The 23779-nt window shown below is 46.5% G+C and overlaps 1 protein-coding gene and 1 long non-coding RNA gene across 3 annotated transcripts in view; one reads left to right on the forward strand and one right to left on the reverse strand.

Moving 5' to 3' along the window:
• LOC141257631 (uncharacterized) lies at positions 1-23634 on the reverse strand. The gene is made up of 3 exons (XR_012318087.1): positions 23475-23634; positions 18706-18826; positions 1-971 (listed from the first exon to the last, which is right to left on the reverse strand). It is a non-coding gene; the product is annotated as an uncharacterized lncRNA (long non-coding RNA).
• The window catches only part of TFB1M (transcription factor B1, mitochondrial), a 213471-nt gene continuing 213254 nt past the window's right edge, over positions 23563-23779 (forward strand). The window contains exon 1 of one of the 2 annotated variants that reach the window (XM_073672427.1): positions 23563-23696. The gene's annotated coding sequence lies outside the window, so the exon portion shown is untranslated. Of the gene's footprint in view, positions 23703-23779 lie in introns of both variants that reach the window. The other variant, XM_073672429.1, reaches the window with a different exon arrangement.

A 23779-nucleotide genomic window follows, 5' to 3' on the forward strand; every position in this document is an offset into this window, starting at 1 on the left:
CAAATGTTTCACAGTAATTGACTTGGCAAATACATTTTTCTCTGTGCCCCTTCACTCTGACTGTCAGTACCTTTTCACCTTCACACATGAAGGGAAACAGTACTGCTGGACAGCTCTCCCACAAAGAGGAATGAACTCCCCTATCATTTATTCAACAGCAATGGCAGGGATCCTGGAGCAGTGGCAACCGCCTCATCCACAGATCGTGCTATTACAGTACGTGGATGACCCTTTGCTCTGCTGCTCAGACCAGATGTCCTGCAAGGAAACCACAGTTTCCTGGCTGTGCTTCTTAGCAGAGAAAAGTTGCAAAGTCTCACGTGACTAATTACAATTCTGCAAACAAAAGGTGACATTTTTAGGCCACTGTGTTGCTGAAGGTACAAGGCACCTGACTAAAGAGAGAAAACTGGCAGTTCAAAATCTCTCCTTACCCAGGTCTCACCGACAGTTGCGTAACTTCTTAGGTTTGGTGTCCTCTTGTAGGCCTTGGATAAGATCTGCTTTCCAAATGATGCAACCACTCTATGACTGTTTGTCATCAGACCCCTTTGATCTCACCTAGGGAGCCATTGATTCATTTAATTCTCTTAAACTGCTCATTGTGTCATCCCCGGCCTTAGGCATCCAAAAGTATGATCAGCCATTTTTCTTGTTTTGCACAGAACAAGGAGGTCATGCGACAGCAGTACTGACACAACAGCATGGCGACAAAGACCAATAGCTTACTGCTTAGCACAATTAGACCCAGTGATCTCCCACGTGTGTCCATGCTGTAGGAAAGACATGCAAGATCCCATTGACTTTTCCTTTAACAATTTACTCCCCACATGACATTTGTGCCATACTCGTACAGGTTCAGCCAAAACACCTGTCTATGGCCAGACAGCTCAGACTTGAATGTGCTCTTCTGATTCCTGAATATGTCACCCTCAAACGATGTAATGTTTTGAATGCAGTCACCATTCTGCCTGTGGATTCAGAAAAGGGGGAACTGTTAGCAAGTGAGGAAGAGTACTTTGACATGATGCACGAACATGACTGCATAGAACTAATGAGTCAAGAGACAGTGGGTTTTTCACATGTTCATGATAAACCTGTTCCTAATGCAGATTTTGAGTTTTTTGTGGTTGGCTCCAGATACCACAAGGATGGGAGATTCTACAATGGATATGCAGTAGTATCCTCACATGAGGTAATCCGAGCTGAACCGCTCTCACCTCACATGTCAGCACAGGAGGCAGAGTTGATGGCACTCACTGAGGCGTGTAGAGCTGCTGCAGGTAAAGTCGCACAGATTTGAGTTATGGATGGGGAATTTCACATGATTATAGCCCTGGAGAAGCTGAGCTTTTCTTAAATCAGCTGGTAAGCCCATTAAAAATGCAGAGCTGGTGAAACAATTAATGGAGGCATTGATGTTACCAGTTCATGCTTCTTATCTCATATGCAACATTCTGCTAATTTCTGCATAAACCATGGTATGGGGACAGGGTCAATAAAGTCATCATTACCTTGACAAAGGGGGAGGGGGGGCTACACGGGCTACATTGAGTTACATTGCTTGTAAATGGTATAAGAGATAGCATTCTTGTGTGAATAAACAGAAAATGATTTGCTCACAATCTGTGCTGCAGTCATTTCTCCATGTAATTGTAATGTTTCTCCATTCATTTCTCGTAATATTGGAGGGCCTTATCTCTTAATTCGGCCTCACTGGCAATCCTGCATATCTAGCTTTGGGTCAGAATCAAAACAGCTACAACACCGTGGAAGCTCCGTGTTTGGTAGCGAAGTCGGAAGCCGATGTGAGAGAGGTCAAAGTGGCAGGGTCGCTGTCATGTGGCCAAAAGCAACAGTGTCACGAATTGCTACAGTGGAACAGGGACCTGTTCTCGTATCTACCAGGGTGTTCTCAGATCATGAGGTGCTTACGGAGCCCTATGTCCGAGTAAACATGAAACCATACCGGATTCCTGAAGCCCGCCTAGAGGTAATCTTGAAAGAGGGGTAGCGCATGCTGGGTCTAGGAGTCATTGAAGAGTCCAAGAGTGGCTGGTCCAGTCCCATAGTCTTAGTGCCGAAACCAGATGGAGAATGGCAGTTTTGCAACGACTATAGAAAACTGAATGAGGTCTTTAAGTTTGATTCTTACCCTATGCCGAGGGTAGATGAACTAATTGAAAGGCTAGATCCGTCACGGTACATTACCACCCTTGACCTCACAAAAGAGTATTGGCAAATTCCTATGTCCCAAGAGTCCAAGGAGAAGACGGCCTTTTCAACGCCAGATGGGTGTTTTCGGTACACAAAGATGCCGTTTGGATTGCAAGGAGCTCTAGCTACCTTCAAGAGAGCCATGGACCGGATTCTAGCTCCCCACAACAAGTATGCAGCGACCGACCTGGATGATATCGTAATCTACACCCAAGATTGGGGAAGCCATCTGAGAAAAGTCCAGGCGATATTCGATGCTCTACGGAAGGTGGGGTTTTCCTTCAACCCAAAGAAATGTGCCATGGGCATGGAGGAAACCAAATATTTGGGTTATGTCATAGGCCGAGGCATGATAAAGCCTCAAACAAATAAAGGTGAGGCGATCCTTGGCCGAAATAGGTTCTGGCATAAGAACGGGCATCTAAAAGGGCAAATATCCACTTTTCACAGATTTGAATAAGCAACTGGTGTTTTTAAAGGGTTAAATGACTTTGGGTCACTGATCTCACACCAGTATTTCATACTTAGTGATGGCCCACATCAAACTCAGGTCACTGATACAGTTGAAAGTAGCGTCGTTCCACGTGGGCCCCTCAGAGCGTGGGGCCCGAGGTGGCCGCACCCTTTGCCCCCCAGCTACTGCTCTGCTCAATGCAGGATTCACTAAACCATCCCAGACAGATGTCTGTCTAGCCTCTGTTTGAAGACTTCCATTGAAGGAGAACTCACCACTTCTTATGGAAGCCTGTTCCACTCGTTAACCCTAGAACGCATACCTGGGGCCTCGCAGGCCCGCCCTGTTAATTGTTTTCTATTTTCAGCAAGATTTCTTTAGTTAGAATTTTGAAACTCTAGGTATTCCTCAGTTATATAGTTGTTTGTCATTTCCAGTTGTTCATTTATTTTTATGTTACAGGCATTTTCAGTATAACAACTCTTTTTTGAAAATACCCATTTTTATGGTCATGCGTTCTAGGGTCACCCTCACCATCAAAAAGTTTTTTCTAATATCTAATCTGTATCTTCCCCTATTCAGTTTCATCCCATTGCTTCTAGTCTTTCTTTGGACAAATGAGAATAAAACTGTTCCTCTAACGTAACAACCTACATATACTACACAGGAACTGGAGCATCATAAAATTATAACATTTATTGATAAATAAAAATACAATAAAAATATGTGTACGGGAAAAGTAACACAACAAAAAAGTCAACTGGGGGTAGTAACTATTGCATTATGTTCATACATTCGTATATGAAGAAGATACCGAAAAATCAAATACCAGACCAAGACATATAAATATATAAAGACATGCATGAAATGTGTAACAGGGTCACTAAATAAATTACAAAATAAAGTGCATAGTGCTAGATGTAAAATCTGTAGAGACCAATATATAGTTACACTGTCATTAGTAACATGATTAGTAGTGCATTCACTTACTTAATATAAAATAAATTGACATAGTCATGTGTTAAAGGAATGGTATGTTGCAAATGCCTGTATCAAAAAAGTAAAATAGCCAATACTAACCCCCAAGTGACCGGATCCAACGCGCGTTTCGCCAGGGGCTTTGACGAGGATATGATGTCAGAGCATAGACAGGAGGTGTTTAACAGGAATTAGGCCAATCATAAATATGCATGATAAATGACTGATGGGTCTCATGTGTTTAAGCATGGCGCCATGCAGAGTGAGCCAATCGCCGCCTCCCCGGGGTGAACTGCGACTCAATGGAGCGCAGAGCATCCGGAGAAGGCGGTGTCAGCGTGCGTGTCACCGTGGAACGCGGAAGCGGAAATGACGCATATAGCGTCATTGAAATGGGCGGAGTTACTGTGCACTCCACAGTTTGAACGCATGCGAATCAGGGCGGAAAACAGTGTAGTGTGAGTCAATGGGTATGAACGGAAGTGCGGAAAATAGGTGAGAAATGAATAGCAGAAGGATGAATGAAAAATTAGGAGAATACAAAATGTGCAACAATAATGTACCGCTGAAAGTGATGATGTGCAATTTATACATAAATAAAAAACAATACAATGAATAGATCATTAGACATAATACATAATTGATCAATTGTACAAAATATATATGTCTATAAACCATGTGTTTAATGCCATAAAGTGATAGGCGCTATGATTAAAAAATAGAGATAAATAAATAATGCAAATAGATATAAAATAATCCATAATAGGATGTGCATAAATTACAAAATGTGCAAACAATGCAAAAATGCAGGCGTGGGATTAGTTGGTGTCAGAAAGTGATATATGATGAGAGAATAAAAATAAATAGATAATGATAAATAATAATAATAATTATTAAAATATGTGCAAAAGAAATTTGCAGATAGTGTAAAGTTGCAAAAATTAACGTCACAAAGTGACAAGTGCTAATAAGTAGAGAAGATGAAAGTGCATGGCTGTGCACATGATTGTCAATAAAAATTGCACTTAAAATGTTACTTAAAGAAGTTGGCCACTACTTTTTATGACTGGCCCAATCGATGGACCCTGTGCCCCTAAGTGTTTTTCTAATTACCTCCTGCTGTCCTTCTTGCCTGGGAGTGGCGCTATCGCTGGCCGCTCACAGGCATCACGTGACACCCGACTGCAGCTGGCTCTGACATCCACTGATGTAACGTCAAGTTCCGGCTGCAGCCGGAGGTGACTTACTTCTGCGTTCCACGGTGGATGCTGGGCTGTGGGCGGGGTTACCCAGCGTGTCACATCCAGCATCCACCGCACGCTCTCCCTCTCCCCATTCATTGGGAAAGCACGCGGTGGATGCTGGGTGTGACACGTGGGGTAACCCCGCCCACAGCCCATCCGCCACTGCAGGGACCGGGTCACTGATGTCACGCCACACTTGACGTGACATGAGCAGGGGGTCACATGATGCCTCTTAGCGGCCAGCGGTAGCGCCGCTCACAGACAAGAAGGACAGCAGGAAGTAATTAGAAAAACATTTAGGAGTACAGGGTCCATCGATTGGGGCAATCATAAAAAGTAGTGGCCAACTCCTTTAAGCCTTGGACTGTTGTACTTTTTTGGTGTAATTTACTCTACCTTAGTGGTGTAAAAAATGAAGAACCTGCTGAGTTTGCATTGCCGTTCCTCACTTACTCCACACTACAAACATACCGCACACAGCCCTCACGCTGGCCATATACCGCACGCAGCCCTCACGCTGGCCATACAACGTATGCAGCCCTCTCGCTGGCCATACACCGCACACAGCCCTCTCGCTGGCCATACACCACACACAGCACTCCCATTGACCATATACCGCACACAGTATTCTCTCTGGCCGTATATAGAGCTTCAGTTGGCGCTCCCGTTGGCCGTATAACGCACATAGCCCTCCCGCTGGCCGTATACCGCACGCAGCCCTCTCGCTGGCCATACACCGCACACAGCCCTCTCGCTGGCCATACACCGCACACAGCACTCCCATTGGCCATATACCGCACACAGTATTCACGCTGGCCGTATACAGAGCTTCAGTTGGCGCTCCCGTTGGCCGTATAACGCACATAGCCCTCCCGCTGGCTGTATACCGCACGCAGCCCTCTCGATGTCCATACACCACACGCAGCCCTCTCACTGGCCATACACTGCATGCAGCCCTCACACTGGCCATCCACCTCATGCAGCCCTCTCGCTGGCCATACACCGCACATAGCACTCGCGCTGGCCATACACCGTACACAGCTCTATTGCTGGCCATACACCGCACACAGCACTCCCACTGACCATATACCGCACACAGCAGTCACACTGGCCATATACTGCACACAGTATTCACGCTGGCCGTATATCGCACATAGCGCTCCTGTTGGCTGTATAACGCACATAGCTCTCCTGCTGTCCGTATACCGCACACAGCCCTCCCACTGGCCATATTCCACACACAGCACTCGTGAGATCAGTGGCACATAAGTAATACTTATTCAAATCTGTGAAAAGTGGCTATTTGCCCACTTTGATGCCCATTCTAATGACCAGAACCCATTTGGGCCAGGCTGGAGTGATTTGAATTTGATGCGGGCCATCACTATGTATGTAATGTTGGCGTGACATTAGTGGCCCAACGTCATTTAAGTCCTCACGCTGGCCATACACCACACACAGCCCTCACGCTGGCCATACACCGCCCTCTCGCTAGCCATACACCGCACACAGCCCTATCGATGGCCGTATACCACACACAGTTCACGCTGGCCATATAGCGCACATAGCGCTCTCGTTGGCTGTATAACGCACATAGCGCTCTCGTTGGCTGTATAATGCACATAGCCCTCCTACTGGCCATATACCGCACACAGCCCTCCCACTGGCCATATACCACACACAGCACTCGTGAGATCAGTGGCCCATAAGTAACACTTATTCAAACCTGTGAAAAGTTATATTTACCCACTTTGATGCCCGTTCTAATGACCAGAACCCATTTGGGCAAGGCTGGAATGACCTGAATTTGATGCGGGCCATCACTGTATGCAATGTTGGCGTGAGATTAGTAGCCCAACGTCATTTAAGCCCTGAAAAACACCAGTTACTTATTCAAATTTGTGAAAAGTGGCTATTTGCCCACATTGATGCCTGTTCTGATGACCAGAACCCATTTGGGCCAGGGTAGAATGACCTGAGTTTGATGAGGGCCATCATTATGTATGTAATGGTGGTGTAATATCAGTGGCCCAATGTCATTTAACCCGTGAAAAACACCAGTTACTTATTCAAATCTGTGAAAAGTGGCTATTTGCCCACTTTGATGCCCAGAACCAATTTTGGCCAGGCTGAAGTGACCTGAATTTGATGCGGGCCATCATTATGTATGAAAATCTGGTGTGAGATCAGTGGCCCCCTTTCATTAACGCCCCTCAGCGTCCACTTTGCTGCTCATTTTTGTGCCAGTTTTATGACTTTTGTAGCCGCTTTTAAGTGTATTCACAACAGGACACCTAACTACATTGTATTTTATTATTGTAGTTTTTTTATTTTTGTAATTAAACCTGTAAAAAACTGAAAAAAAGAAATTGCTGAATAAGAAACCAACTTCAGCCCTGAATAAGAAAAGAAATTGCCGAATAAGAAATGAACTTCAGCCCCGAATAAGAAACTGGACGAATAAGAAACCAACTTCAGCATCGTCAACATCACCCCCTTCCCTGTACAAGCTCTCCCAAAATGCAACATCACCCCCTTCCCTGTGCAAGCCCCCCAAACATGCAACATCACCCCCTTACCTGTGCAAGCCCCCCAACATACATCACCCCCTTCGATGTACAAGCCCCCCAACATACATCACACCCTTCACTGTACAAGCCCCCCCAACACACATCACCCCCCTCCCTGTGCAAACCCCCCAACATGCAACATGACCCCCTACCCTGTGAAAGCCCCCCCAACATGCAACATGACCCCTTCCCTGTGCAAGCCCCGCAACATGCAACATCACCCCCTTCCCTGTACAAGCCCCCAAAATGAACCCCTTCCCTGTGCAAGCCCCCCAACCTGACCCTCTACCCTGAGCAAGCCCCCCAACATGCAACATGACCCCCTTCCCTGTGCAAGCCCCCAAAATGATACCTTTCCCTGTGCAAGCCCCCCCAGTATGCAACATGACCCCTTCTCTGAGCAAGCCCCAACATGCAACATGACCCCTTTCCTTGTACAAGCCCCTCAATATGCAACATGACCCCCTTCCCTGTGCAAGCCCCCAAAATGCAACATGACCCCTTCCTTGTGAAAGCCCCCCAACATGCCACATCACCCCCTTCCCTGTAAGCCCTCAATATGCAACATCAGCCCCCCCTAGTGCAAGCCCCCCAACATGCAACATCACCCCCTTCCCTGTGCAAGCCTCCCCCAACATGCAACATCGCCACCCTTCCCTGTGCAAGCCCCCCAACATACATCACCCCCCTTTACTGTGCAAGTCCCCCAACATACATCACCCCCCTTCCCTGTGCAAGCCCCCCAACATGCAACATCACCCCTCTTCCCTGTGCAAGCCCCCTAAAATGCAACATCACCCCCCTTCCCTGTGCAGGCCCCCCAACATTCAACATCACCCCCATTCCCTGTGCAAGTCCCCAACATGCAATATCACCCCTCATCCCTGTGTAAGCCCCCCAACATGTAACATCAGCCCCTTCCCTGTGCAAACCCCCCCAACATGTAACATCAGCCCCTTCCCTGTGCAAGCCTCCTAACATGCAACATCAACCCCTTCCCTGTGCAAGCCTCCCAACATGCAACATCAACCCCTTCCCTGTGTAAGCCCCCCCAACATGCAACATCAGCTCTTTCACTGTGCAAGACCCCCAACATGCAACAATAGCCCTTTCCCTGTCCAAGTCCCCCAACATGCAACATCAGCCCTTTCCCTATGCAAGCCCCTCCAACATGCAACATCACCCCCCTTCCCTGTGCAAGCCCCCGAACATGCAGTATCATCCCCTCCCTATGCAAGCCCCCCAACATGCAAAATCACCCCTTCCCTGTGCAAGCCCCCAAAATGACCTCCTACCCTGTGCAAGCTCCCCAACTTACATGACCCCCTTCCCTGTGCAAGCCCCCAAAATGATCTCCTTCCCCGTGCAAGCTCCTCAACATGACCAATTCCCTGTGCAAGCCCCCCAGTATGCAACATGATCCCCTTCCCTGTGCAAGCCCCCCCAACAAGCAACATGACCCCCTTCCCTGTGCATGCCCCCCAAAATGCAACATGACCCCTTCCCTGTGCAAGCTTCCCAAAATGCATCATGACCCCCTTCCCTGTGCAAGCCCCCCCAAATGCAACATAACCACCCTTCCCTGTGCAAGCCTCCCCCATTATGCAACATCACCTCCCTTCCCTGTGCAAGCCTCCCCCAACATGCAACATCACACCCCTTCCTTGTGCAAGCCTCCCCCAACATGCAACATCACCTCCGTTCCCTGTGCAAGCCTCCCTCAACATGCACCACACCCCTTCCTTGTGCAAGCCTCCCCCAACATGCAACATCGCCCCTCTCAGTGTGCAAGCCCCACAAAACGTAAAATCGCTCCCCTCCCTGTGCAAGCACCCCAACATGCAACATCGCCCCCTTCGCTGTGCAAGCCCCCCAACATGCAACATTGCCCCCTTCGCTGTGCAAGCCCCTCAACATCGCCCCCTTCCCTGTGCAAGCTCCCCCAACATGTAACATCGCCCCCTCCCTGTGCAAGCCCTCCAACATGCAACATCGCCGCCTTCCATGTGCAAGCCCCCCAACATGCAACATCGCCCCCTTCCCTGTGCAAGCTCCCCAACATCGCACCCTTCACTGTGCAAGCGCCCCCAACATGTAACGTCACCACTTATATTATTGGAGCCTTCAGAATGTATGGGCTCCTACCAGGTATATATTATAGGAGCTATAAGAAAGTATGGGTTCCTGTCATGTACAGGTGCATCTCACTAAATTCGAATATTATCAAAAAGTTAATTTATTTCATTTCTTCAATACAAAAAGTGAAACTCATATATTATATAGAGTCATTACAAACAGAGTGATCTATTTCAAGTGTTTATTTCTGTTAATGTTGATGATTATGGCATACAGCCAATGAAAACACAAAAGTCATTATCTCAGTAAATTAAAATAATTAACAAAAAAACACCATCAAAGGCTTCCTAAGAATTTAAAAATGTCCCTTAGTCTGTTTCAGTAGGCTCCACAATCATGGGGAAGACTGCTGACTTGACAGATGTCCAGAAGGCCGTCATTGACACACTCCACAAGGTCCCAGAGTTCCAATTTCCATTTTGAAATCAAGGTCCCAGAGTCTGGAGGAAGAGTGGAGAGGCATACTATCCAAGCTGCTTGATGTCTAGTGTGAAGTTTCCACAATCAGTGATGGGAGCCATGTCATCTGCTGGTGTAGGTCCACTGTGTTTATTAAGACCAAAGTCAGCGCAGCCGTCTAACAGGAAATTTTAGAGCACTTTTATGCTTCCCTCTGTCGACAAGCTTTTTGGAGATGGAAATTTCATTCTCCAGCAAGACTTGGCACCTGTCCACACTGCCAAAAGTACCAATACCTGGTTTATAAACAACAATATCACTGTGTTTAAATTGGCCAGCATACTCGCCTGACCTTAACCCCATAGAGAATCTATGGGGTATTGTCAAGAGGAAGATGAGAGACACCGGACCCAACAATGCAGACGAGCTGAAGGCTGCTATCAAAGCAACCTGGGTTTCCGTAACACCTCAGCAGTACCACAGGCTGATCGCCTCCATGACACGCCGTATTGATGCAGTAATTGCTGCAAAAGGAGCCCCGACCAAGTATTGAGTGCATTTACTGAACACACATTTCAGTAGGCCAACATTTCGGATTTTAAAAACATTTTTCAAGCTGTTGTTATAAAGTATTCTAATTTACTGAGATAATGACTTTTGTGTTTTCATTGGCTGTAAGACATAATCATCAACATTAACAGAAATAAACACTTGAAATAGACCACTCTGTTTGTAATGACTCTCTATATGAGTGTAACACCTGCACAGGGAATTGTCAGGGCAGCTACTGGAACTTGCAGACTCTAAGAAGAGCTTTGCAGCTGCTGTTAAACAGGGACCTACAGACATTAACCGTTTTTCCCCTGAGCTGCAGTGGACTACAATTCCCAGGGACCCTGGTTTCAGTCAGATGACACATCCTGGAAGGATAGAAGGAGAGAGAGTGGATTGGATGAGGAGGGACTTGGGGGAGGGAGCTGGGCAGGAAGTGAAAGTTCAGAGAAAAAAAGAGCGTGGCAGCTTGCTGTGAGGGACGAAGCGGTGTGGATCTGTATTCCTCTACGGTGCCGAGTGTGGTGGCCCCCTCTGAGATACCCGCGCTGCTGGAGAGAGCACGGTCTTGTCACCCTCTGAAGCAAGTTACATCAAGGACTCGGAGAGTTCTACCGGCACTCCCACCGTATAAAGGCCTGAATCCTGCCGCCCCCAGCTGGTGTCCAGAGAACCATCCGACCATTTGAGACACATAGTGAGTGCCCTTCTGAGACTTGTGGTTCTACCAGCGCTATTTACAGTGAGTACACTACAACCCAGACTATTGACATTAATATTCATCTAAGTGCACCAACTGTTCTCATTTGTGTGTCAACTGGGCCACAATGTTTGGACTGAGTTAATACAAAAAGGGAAAACCTGCTACATTATATTTGCAGGGTCGGAGTAGAAGTAGATTGTGATGTGTATATGACTTTTATAGAGCACTGTTACTTGCATTGTATGTTATTCCTTTAAACCCACCTCAATTCTGCTGCATAGCAATAAACCTGTAAAACGGTTTTACTCCTGTTCCCTGTGAGTGTGTACTGAGCTGTGGCAGGGGCTTCCCGAATCAGCCCCTGGCAGAAGATAACAGTCTTTCTGCAGTCCCAGAGAGAGGTCCAATCAAGATTCGGGTGGAGGCACTACACCCTAGAGAGGTGAGACCCCCCATAACACCCAGTGTACCGTGGTAGCCCTAAAGGGGTGTTACATGAGTTTCACTTTTTGTATTGAAGAACGGAAATAAATTAACTTTTTGATGATATTCTAATTTTGTGAGACGCACCTGTATATATTATTGGAGCCAGCAGAATGCATGGGCTCCTGCCAGGTATATATTATTGGTGCCAGCAGAATGAGCGGAAGAGAAGAAAGGCGCTGGACACCGGATAAAGCAGCGGTAGGTGAGTATATTAATACAATTACATTACACTACATGCATGTATACACACATTTAATACATAACCTGATGCCCTATCCCATCTACTAACACTTTCTCTGCTCCTCTTCACTGCCAGCGATATCTCTCCAGATCCTGGTTCTCCTCACCACATCCCCACAGTCACCTCTACCACTCATCCGCGATCTATCATAAATTTCCGCAACCTTTCTAACCTCATTCCCCCGCTTCCCCAGTCCCACTAACAGGAGCTCTGTGGAACACTCGTTCTGTCTGCAACAAACTTTTATATATCCATGATCTTTTCATTACTAACAAACTTTCCTTCCTTGGCATCACTGAAACATGGCTCACCCTCTCTAGCACAACCTCTCCAGCTGCACTTTCTTATGGTGTATTCCACCTTTCTCACACCCTCCCACCCCAGCAACAAGCATGGTGGAGAAGTGGTTTCCTCCTGTCAGATAACTGCTCTTTCACCCAAATTCCACTACCACCATCCATTACTCTCCTTTCTTTTGAGGTGCACTCCGTGCACATCTACTGCAGCCTCCATCTGGCTATCGTTTACAGCTCCCCCAGAGCCAGCCACCACCTTTTTGGATTACTTCCCCACATGGCCAATTCATTTCCTTTCCGCTGACATCTCCACTATCATCATGGGTGACTCCAACATCCCAATTGGCACTTCCCACTCAGCTGTCTCTAAGTTTCTATCTCTCACTCCATCCTTCGGCATTGCTCAATGGTCTTCTGCAGCCACTCACAAAGTGGGCCACACACTGGACCTCATCTTCACCCGCCTCTGTTCCCTATGTAACCTATCTAACCCACCTCTCCCTCTGTCTGATCACAACTTACTCACATTCTCTTCCCTCTCCTCTCCTGGAACACAATCCCCACTCAACAAACTTGCACACCCTTGCATAAAATCTGAAAACACCTTGACTTACACTCACTTTCTGAATGCCTTCTCCCTCTTGCAGACATAAGTTCCTTACACGATGAAGATGCTGGTGTCGCTCTATAGAACACTACAACAGCTACAGCTCTCTAATCGGCCGCCCCCTCACACATACTAAAGGTCGCACAATCAACAGGCAACCCTGGCACACCAGTCTGACTAAAAAACTGAGACAGGCTTCCAGGGTTGCTGAGCAGAGATGGAAAAGATCCCCCTCCAACAAGCACTTTATTGCATTCAAACAGTTCCTCACTACTTTCAAGTCCACACTCACTGCAGCAAAACAAACGTACTTCCCATCTCTCATATGTCGCACAACTCTAAACAGCTATTCAACACTTTCAATTCTCTCCTCCATCCCCCAGCACCTCCTCCATCTCAGCTGAAAACTTTGCCTCATTCTTTAAGCAGATCAATAATATCAGGTATAGCATTGGCCTACAGTACCCACAGCCCTTCCTCATAAATACTCAGCACTCTTCCAAAACCAACTTCTCCGCCAACTTTCCTCTCTACTCTCCAGATCACATCTCACCACCTGTGCGCTTGTCCCGATCCTGTCCCACCTCATCCCAAACCTCACCAGAGACTTCAACCTCAACCCTAACCTATCTCTTCAACCTCTCACTAACAACTGATGTTTTCCCATCTTGCTTCAAACATGCTTCGATCACACCCACCCTCAAAAAGCCCTCCCTTGACCCATCTTCTGTGTCTAGCTATTGCCACATATCGCTTCTCCCCTTTGCCTCAAAACTACTGGAACAACACATCCATCTTGAACGGTCCTCCAACCTCTTCTCCTGCTCACTCTTTGCTTACAATCTGGCTTCTGGCCACATCACTCCACTGAAACTGCCCTGACTAAAGTTACCAATGACTACTAACCGTCAAATCCAAGCGCCACTACTCTGTCCTCCTCCTCCTGGACCTGTCCTCTGCTTACAATAGATTCTCTCATCTCTTGGCATCACAGACTTGGCCCTATCTTGGATGTCTTCATACTTAACTTACATTCAGCTTTTTCCACTCAAACACCACCTCCTCGTCTCACCCCCTATCTGTCGGTGTTCCCCAAGGCTCAATTCTAGGAACCCTGCTCTTTTCCATTTACACCTTTGGCCTAGGACAGCTTATAGAGTCCCACGGGTTTCAGTATCAACTTTATGCTGATGACACACAGATCTACCTCTCTGGACCCGATATTGCCTCCTTACCAACCAGAATCCCACAATGTTAGTCTGCTATCTCATCTTTCTTCTCGGTTAGATTTATAAAACTTAACATGGATAAAACAGAATTCATCATCTTTCCCCCATCTCACTCAACCATCCCTCAACAGACCTACATATCAAAGTTAATGGCTGCTCATTCTCCCCAGTACCGCAAGCTCGCTGCCTTGAGGGAAAACCCTTGACTCTGATCTCTCCTTCAAACCACATATCCAAGCCCTTTCCACTTCATGCAAACTCCAACTCAAAAATATTTCCCGGATCTGCACATTTCTTAATCAAGAATCTGCAAAAACACTAGTGAATGCCCTCATCATCTCCCGCCTCGACTACTGCAACCTCCTGCTTTGTGGCCTCCCCTCTAACACTCTTGCACCACTCCAATCTATGCTAAACTCTGCTGCCCGACTAATCCACCTGCCCCCCCACTATTCCCCGGCCTCTCCCCTCTGTCAATCCCTGCACTGGCTCCCCATTACTCAGAGACTCCAGTTCAAAACCCTACCCATGACATAGAAAGCCATCCACAACCTGTCTCCTCCATACATCTGTGACCTAGTCTCCTGGTACTTACCTGCATGCCACCTCCGATCCTCACAAGATCTCCTTCTCAACTCCCCTCTTATCTCCTCTTCCCACAATCACATACAAGATTTCTCCCGTGCATCCCCCCCACTCTGGAACTCTCTCCTCAACATATCAGACTCTCGCCTACCGTGAAAACCTTCAGAAGGGACCTGAAGACCTACCTACTTCTTCCGACAAGCCTACAACCTGCAGTAACCCTCACTCCACCATACTGCTGCACGAGCAGCCCTATCCTCACCTACTGTATCCTCACCCATTCCTTATAGACTGTGGCAGGGTGCTCTCTCCTCTTGTACCAGTCAGTGAATTGTATTGTTAATCATCAACATTAACAGAAATAAACACTTGAAATAGAACACTGTTTGTAATGACTCTATATAATATATTTCACTTTTTGTATTAAAGAACTGAAATAAATGAACTTTTTGATGATATTCTAATTTAGTGAGATGCACCTGTATATATCATAGAGGAAGATTAAAATCCATAAGACATCTCCAGAAGTAGAAGAGCTGACAATCCAACCTTGTGAAGTAGACCCTCACATTAAACATATGGGGAAGTAAGAAAAACGAATTAAAACCTTTGAAACAGAGGCCTCCTGCCATGACCAGGTAATTAAAATGGAAAGGTCTTCTCTGATAACCACATACCAAACAGAGATTTGCTTGCCATAGAAGCATGCTTTTCCAGGTACAGAGCTTCCTTTCATAAAGCACAGATTGTAGACAGCCCGGCTCCGGTGTCCAGATAGAAATATTGGGGTTTTTATCGATCCGATATAGATTTTCGGCATCGAACGAAGGGACGGACGTGATGCATTCATTCACATCACTGGGATACATCACACTTATAGATGTCCTGTAAATTGGGGATCTCATAAAATTCATCCTACAAACAGCCCCCACCTGAGCTCATCAAGGGTGGGTGTATGGACGTACTTTAGGGCTAATGAAAAGCAGTATTTTGGTCTGGGTCAGTTGTCAATACTTGAAAGACATACTTTCCTGTGTAGGTTCTGTCCATTTTCCCAAATCAGTGCTTCCTTCCGTTGAGCTTTGGGCCATTTCCGTGACCATGTTTAGTAAGTTTCTTTCTCTATATACAATTACATAAAATTAAAAGGAACATTGTATTTTTTTGTTCCCATTTTGTATTATCTGGTATATATTTTTTTTTTTTTTAGAAACACTGCCTATCTTTCTGGATTAAACATAAAATTTAATAGCTCTGTTCCAATTACTCTGTAAATTGCACCCCTAAAGCCATATGCTACCTGTAAAAGGCGTCCAATTGGCTGGTATTAGTTCTTTTTGTTATTGTAGAGCTGGCAGTGACTGTATGGAGGGTATACACATATATGCCATGCATTGGAATCTGAGGTGTATATACTATACGCTCACTGTTAATTCTGCAATAACTGACCTAGTAGTGGAAGCAGCTGCGGCCTCGTCCATTACTCATCAGACAACTGCGTATTTTTCCTCACGATTAGAGGTGGTGGAGTTGCATTCCCCTGACATAAAGGTAACAGTGGGTGGATCTGTATGACCCCCCCCCCCTCCCTTGCTGTGTATGCCTAAACAATACGATAGTGATAACTTATTGACCGTTGGCTGCATTACCAATGAGACCAGCAACGATCGTCAGCACTGAGTAACTTATCTCCCGACAGCTGCTCCTTTCATTCTCTATGGGGCTGCCCAAAAAAGCCAAGCACATTAATGTAGTGGCGGGTGAGCCTTACTGCCATTCAAGAACCAGGTGTCACCCATTCTGCCCATTGGTGCAGGTCCCAGCAGTTATAGCCCCACAAATGATCAAGTTATCACCTATCTTCTGGTTATGTACTTATTTTTTTCACTGGATAACCCCTTTAATCTACTTTTGCAAGTGGCTGTGACAGTTTTGTATGGCACATCACTGTAATTTTAGTAGTGGTTGTTGTTGGTATTGCAGTGATGTTCTATTTAGTTCACTATGAGAAAGTCACAAGAACGTCTTATAATGATACAATAATGTGGGCAGCAGGGTGGCTCAGTGGTTAGCACTGCAGCGCTGGGGTCTTGAGTTCAAATCCCACCAAGAGACAACATCTGCAAGGAGTTTGTATGTTCTCCTTGTGTTTGCCTTGGTTTTCTCTGGGTTCTCCTGTTTCCTCCCACACTCCAAAGACATACTAATAGGGAATTAGATTGTGAACCCCAATGAGGACAGTGCCCATAATGTCTGTAAAGAGCTGTGGAATTAATGGCGCTATATAAGTGAGTAAAATAAATAAATGTTGTGTACTACAGTTAACCAATATGAAACTTACCTGAAGGAGGCAGCAACTGCAAATTGCTGATCTACTGTTCCAATCGGTTAGACCCATCTAATATACTGATGGCATAGCTGGGCCATTATTTATATAGAATGAGGTCATGAAGAATGTATTTTGATAATCCTTTTTTCAATCTTGTACTTAAGGAATGATCTGATACAATTGCAAGTGTGTGTGTGTGTGTGTGTGTGTGTAGACTTTCGGTATGTGCCCACGTAGCGTTTTACAAGCGTATTCGATGCGCAATTTCCGCAGCGGAAACGCTTGTAAAACGCTTGGTAATTCGCACCCCATGGTCCCCAATGAGAATCTGCAAGTTCTATGCACATGCTGCGGATTTTTCCGCAGCGTTTTTGATGCGCGCAAAAATTCGCATGTCAATTAATTTTGCGCTTCCGCATGCGGAATTGCCTTGTCAATGCAATAAAAAACGCAAGGCAATTCCGCATGTCGAGAACACATGATAAACGCTTGCGAAATTCCGCATGCGTTTTTTACGGGAAAGGACATGCGGAAATGAAGCACAAATTTTCCACAACGTGGGCACATAGCCTTATGAATCCCCTCAGCGCATACACATACTGCCGGCCAGAGCCCGTCCAGTGGGCATGGCCTCACTCCAGACTGAGGAAGGCCGTGGCCCCTCGAGTGACGCGGCTGACTAGGGGGTAAGATCGACTAAAGGGCGCAGCCTCGTTACATAGAGTATGGACAGAAGGCCACACCCACTGGCTGGGAGTATGTATAACTCATACATACCGTCCAGTCCCAGGTCAGAAACCGGTGAATCCCCCACAGTGCGTGGGCTGGGGAGATTCATAAGTCTGCAGTCACACAGAGTGACTGCAGACTTAATGATTTGGACCGGATAACCCCTTTAATCTGGGCATTCAACTGAATCATTGAAAAACAATATTTAGACTCCTCCACCCACCCCTAATGGACCCATAGTTTAATTAGTCAATGGGAGTCCATAGTATGACACACCCGTCTTGTGCTTTTTTTTTCTCAGTTTTTCTTCTCTCACAGGCAGAATCTTGTGGTCTACTATACTCGTGTCAGTCTGAAATGAAACGCAAAATTTATTCAGTGCTTCATATTTTACCTGTGTACCTCAATTACAGGTAAGTCTGATTCAAGGTTTTTGTAAATTCAGACGAGAGCCCTAGATGGAGGCATGAATGTGCTGCCAAAACCCAGTGTAATCGGCTCTTTCGTTATGCCTACCCACCTAGGTTATGATCACCTCGAGAAAGTTACCCAAAAAAAAAAATATATGTATATATGAATAAAGCATGCATTTTTGATGCTGTGATTTGGAAGTGCTCAGATCTTGGTCCCACAGGCAGGATGAGTACAGGGATTAACTGCTGCTTATCGTCCAGATCTGAGCTTCATGTCGCTTCAGTTGTGGAAGTCTGGGACCCATTGCCCACTGACTCAATACGGTTTATTTTTCCCCGGTCACAGTGCACATCTACAAATGTCATACAGACACTCCCATTATCCCTATAGATGCATGTTCTTAAAGTGAACCTGTCAAGGTTTTCCCCATATAAAGTACGGGCACTACCTGTATGCTCTTATATACACCATTCTAGAATGCTGTACGTATGTCCCCAAGTTAATTTGCATAATGTAAAATAACTTCTTATATGCACCTATGGGGTGGTCCAGTCTGGTGGATGTCTCTGGTATTCATCCGCTACAGTCCTCCTGCCTTGATTCGTGTCCTATGTCATCCTCCGCCATCGTGCTCCAGCATAGGCACATATCTCTGCCCTGCCAACGGCAAAGAAAAATACTGTAATGCGCATGTCTTAGAAAGGCAGACAGCAGTGCACCTACACAGGAGAGCGATGGAAGATACTGTATGATCTAGGACGTGTCATTGACTCGAAGAAAGATGGATAACGATCGCAAGAAGAGACAGGAGGTGCCGGATTACAACTAGTTAAGCCCATTGGACAGGTCCGTCCTGTAGGCGAGTTTTTTTTTTTTAAGTTATGCAGATCGGCTTGGGGACTTGTATACAGAATTCTAAAATTATGTATATAAGGGTATACAGGTAGTGGTCGTACTTTATATGGGGAAAACCCGGTGACAGGTTCATTTTAAGCAGGTTTTCATCTATGCAGCTTGTAGAAGTTATCTTCTTTGTTTCAAAAGTGGTTTACCTGTCTAAGCTACGTTAACATACTACCTTAGGCCGGTTTCACACGTCTGTATATTTCCGGTACTAGAAAAATTAGTACCAGGGATTTCCGTGTCTACCTGTGTGGCAAACATGTGCCGTATTAGGATGACACGTATTGGCACCTGGGAATCAGAGGTAAAGTTAGTGCTGTTCCCAAGTGCTGGGTACTGAAGCGATCATTCATCATTGTCCCCTGATAGCGGTGCGATCAGCGCTAGCAAGGGACAATGTTGAGAGCAATATTCACCACCCAAAGTCTTCAAAACCTGTAAAAATAAAAAAATTCTTATACTCACCTGCCTTGAAGCGACCGCACACGTCGAGGAAAATGACTCGTTCCAGCGAGCGGGCCCTGACCTGCACTGAGCTCATGAGCGGTGTCCTGTCACACACTGAGCTCAGCGCAGTTCAGGGGCTGCTCACTGGAGCGAGTCATTCTCCTCAGCGTGTGCGGTCCCTTCAAGGCAGGTGAGTATAAGGATTTTTTTAAATTTTACTCTTATTTATACAGGTTTTGGAGACTTCGGGAGGTGAATACTACTGTCAACATTGTCCCTTGCTAGAGCTGATCGCAGTGCAAGCAGGGGACCGTGAGGAGTGATTCCTTCAGCACCTTGTGCTTGGGAACAGTGCTAACTGTACTGCTGATTCCCAGGCGCCGATAACTGTCAAACTAATGTAATCACTGAACGTGTACGAGATGTTTTGCGGCCTGTGCAGTGTGAAAAAAACAGACATGTTAACGTGTTTCGCCCAGAGACACATGGTCCGTGGAAACACTCTGACATGTGCACAGAGGGTCTACGTGTTTAAGTGTCTCCAGTACGTGTGAAAACGGTCACCACACGTACTGGAAACACTGAGGTATGAAAGAGCCCTTATATGGTTTACACAGATGCATCATGGGCTTTTCCTGCTTGAAATGAAAGGCTAAAAAACAATGTGGAAACTTAATCAGAGCAATGTTTTATTTACATTCAGAACAGGTTAAAAAGGAACAAATTACCATTACCCACATAAATCTCAAACTTTTACTTATAGAAATATTGTATAAAATATTTTAACATTATGCACAGAAATATTTCTAATTATATAAAAGCGCATTTTATTAGCATTGAAAACTTTATGCCTTTGCTTGTTTCATTTTAGGCATTACTGATGTATTGTAAAACTGTGTAATAAGCTGTTGGTGCATAAGGGCAGGATTGTGGATACAATCTTTGCCTCTGCCACGGCCCCTTGGCCTGCCTTCGGTGTCTGATATTTCGAGGTCCCAGAACTGAGATCATGATGCCTGCCTTGGATAGCAAATCAATGGCCTTGAAAAACACAGGAATGAGGGAAGGGTTCTTTGGAGGGGTGGGGCTTGAAAACGAGGGAGTGTGGAAAAGATCCTAGTTACTTACCGGTAACGAGATTTTACAGAGCCCATGACAGCACCACCTGAGAGAGGGTAGAGAGGGTATCTTCCCACCAAAGACAGGAATCTACTGAATAAAAAGGCGGACCTCTCTTCCGCATCAGTTCTGTTTCAGAGCATGAGAGGGCCTTCAAAAAATGTTCGTACACAACTACCACCAAAAACATTTCTTGTTAAACACCCATAAAAGTGCACACCATAAGTGATAAAGGGGAGGGAATTACTAGGGTGCTGTCATGGGCTCTGTAAAATCCCGTTACCGGTAAGTAACTAGGATATTTTCCCCTTCTCCCATGACAGCACCACCTGAGTGATTTAGATAGATCGGACACCAGAAGGAGGGATCAGCGTTTGCAACACCTTTCTCCCAAAGGACAGATCAGCAGATGAGGAAATGTTAAGACGGTAATGGTTATAGAATGTAGAAGGAGATGACCAAGTTGCTGCCTTACAAATGATGTCAATAAACACTTCCGCCTTCTCAGCCCAGGAACTAGCTACGGCCCTGGTGGAGTGAGCCTTCAGGTTCTCTGGAACTGGCACACTGAGTAAGCTAAGCTAATGGTGTCCCTAATCCATCTAGCTATAGTCCCCCTCGTAACCTTAAGTCCTTTCCTAGCCCCCTGGAATGAGATGAATAAGGTGTCACTTTTGCTCCAGGCCTTCTTTACCTCCAAATACTGGACAAAAACCCTCTTTACATCTAATGTGTGAAGCCTTTGTTCCTCTGAATTTCTAGGGTCAGGATAGAAGGGAGAGTCATTTCCTGTGTCCCCCCCCCATCCCGCGAGGCACCCCTCCCACACGCAGACCCAGGTGCGAATTAAGATGGGAGGCTGAAACCAGCGTGACTCATCTGCTTCTTCGCGGCCTCCAGGCCGCACCGACCCAGAGATCCAGGATCCAGACCCCTCGATCAGGTACACGAGGCACCACCTTGAGAGGCTCCTATCAAGGACAGGAACCAAAACTGATGCGGAAGACAGGTACCGCCTTTGTATTCAGCAGGTTCCTGTCCTTGGTGGGCGGATACCCTCTTTCAGGTGGTGCTGTCATGGGAGAAGGGGGAAATTCTATTTTGTAGCTGTAGGAGACAATGTCTCGGACCCAAGCATTGTTGACTACTGAGAATCACTCGCCCCGGAACCGAAGGAGGCGGCCGTCCACCCTGAGAAACATCTCAGGTGGGAACACCACGTCATGCCTAAAAGAATTTGCCAGATCCATGCCTGGCAGACCAGCGATGGTTTGTTCATTGACACTAGGAGAAGGCTAGCCTGAAGGAAGGTCTCTGACTTGTCGGTTGCTGTTTTAGACTGAAAATTTCCGAAAGGACCAAAACTGGACTGTGCGTCTCTTGGGAGGAGGGCGTTTAGCCCTCTATAGCAGAAGCATAGTACTCTTACCCCCCATGGTGTTAGAGATTGTCTTGTCTAGCTCTTCGAAAAGGCAGGAGCCCTGGAAGGGGAGGCAGGTAAGGGAAGTCTGGCCCGGCCACCGGAGAACGCCTTGACAGGAGCCTGGAGAGGGGCCGCAGGAGCCTCTGGAAACCGCGGAGGCCGCGTCTCTGTTATTTTTTTTTTTTTAATGGAACCCACCTCTCCACCCCGGCCTGGTAGGATATACCTGTCCTGAATCCTTCTTTGCAGGCCAGTGACGAAGGCGGGCATGAGATAACCTGGACGTAGACCTTCGGGTGGCTGGCATGTAACGGATATGTCTTCCCTCCCTGCACCGTCTGGCTCTGGGGGGCGAGCGGTCAGGGGATTAGTGGCAAATACCGTCTGCATGGGAACCCCCAAACTCTCTTAATGTGTCAGGGTCCTGCCTTGTAGACCACAGAGGATACAGTAGTGAAACAATTTGAGGTTTGTGATCAGAGTGACACAATTCCACTGTCGCCCTTACAAACAGTATCTAAAATAAAAAGGAGAATCATTAATAAAAATAAAAAAAACTAAAGGCTACTTTTACATTGCGTTCTGTGTCCCCGTTGGGGCATATGTCCGGACGTACGCGCTGATATGGGCCATAGACTGGTGACGGCAAAGCAAAAGTGCGGTCTGCCGTGCAATTTTTTCGGGAGTGTACGCCTACAGTAAGTGGACACTCAGACATAGGCTACTGCGTCTGAGTGTTCGCCTTCTGTGGGCTTACACTCCCGAAAAAAGTGGACGGCAGAGCATACGTTCGCTCTGCCGTCACCATTGAAGTCCATGGCCCCCGTCAGCGCATACGTCCAGACCCCGTTTTGCTGGGGATTTCGGACATATGCCCCGAAGAGGACACAGAACACAATGTGAAAGTACCCCAAGGTAGGAACGGGCCTAGGTCCAGACCAGTGTCTGCCTCCTATGGACATTAAGCTAAAACTGATTAGCTTCGCACCAGTTGGTGGTGTACCCTTCTGGGAAAAAGCTAACTATTTTTTTGCATTGTGTCAGCAGCATACACCCATATTTTTTTGCGTCCCCCAATAAAGCATTAACCCCCCCACACCAGAGGGCCTGAAAGGATAACCCTCCCCCAAATCCCACCAGACGACGCCATCGTCCCCCCCAAGCATAAACCCCAACCCCCAATCAGATGCCCCCAGCCACAAGCACGCATTATTCCCTCCAGAGCCCCCCACAAGCACGCATTGCTCCCTCCAGAGACCCCCTAAAATCCAAACAAGCATTAATTAACCTCACCAGACGGCCCTCTAACATTTAGCCTCCCAAATCCCACACCCCAAAAACACCAAGAAGAAAAGACATCAAACGAGCAAATAATAAAACAAACTCCTGTTTCTCAGCTTAGGACAGACTGACCTCCTGCAGCTTCACTCTCTACACGGGACGAGGGTGTCTGGGTTGAGCCTAGAATGTATTGGCTCCTTCCAGGTCCTGACTACAGCCCATACATTCTAGCGTCTTCACTAACGAGCCTGGTGCGAAGTAGAACAAGCCCAAAATGCAAAGTCAGAACACGCCCACGGAAGTGACGTCATACCCGGAAGGAGCCCATACATTCTAGCGTCTACCGTCCTTTCTGTGAGTGTAAGAACATGTTTATGTGTTGCTGAAATAAAGTGCTTGTAGTGTAAGGTGAGGTGTGCAGGCATGGCTGAGGTGAC

This window comes from Phyllobates terribilis, unplaced genomic scaffold (genome assembly GCF_046119375.1).
Source record: "Phyllobates terribilis strain yellow unplaced genomic scaffold, ASM4611937v1 Scaffold_3__8_contigs__length_932513732, whole genome shotgun sequence".
NCBI classification, from domain to species: Eukaryota; Metazoa; Chordata; class Amphibia; order Anura; family Dendrobatidae; genus Phyllobates; species Phyllobates terribilis.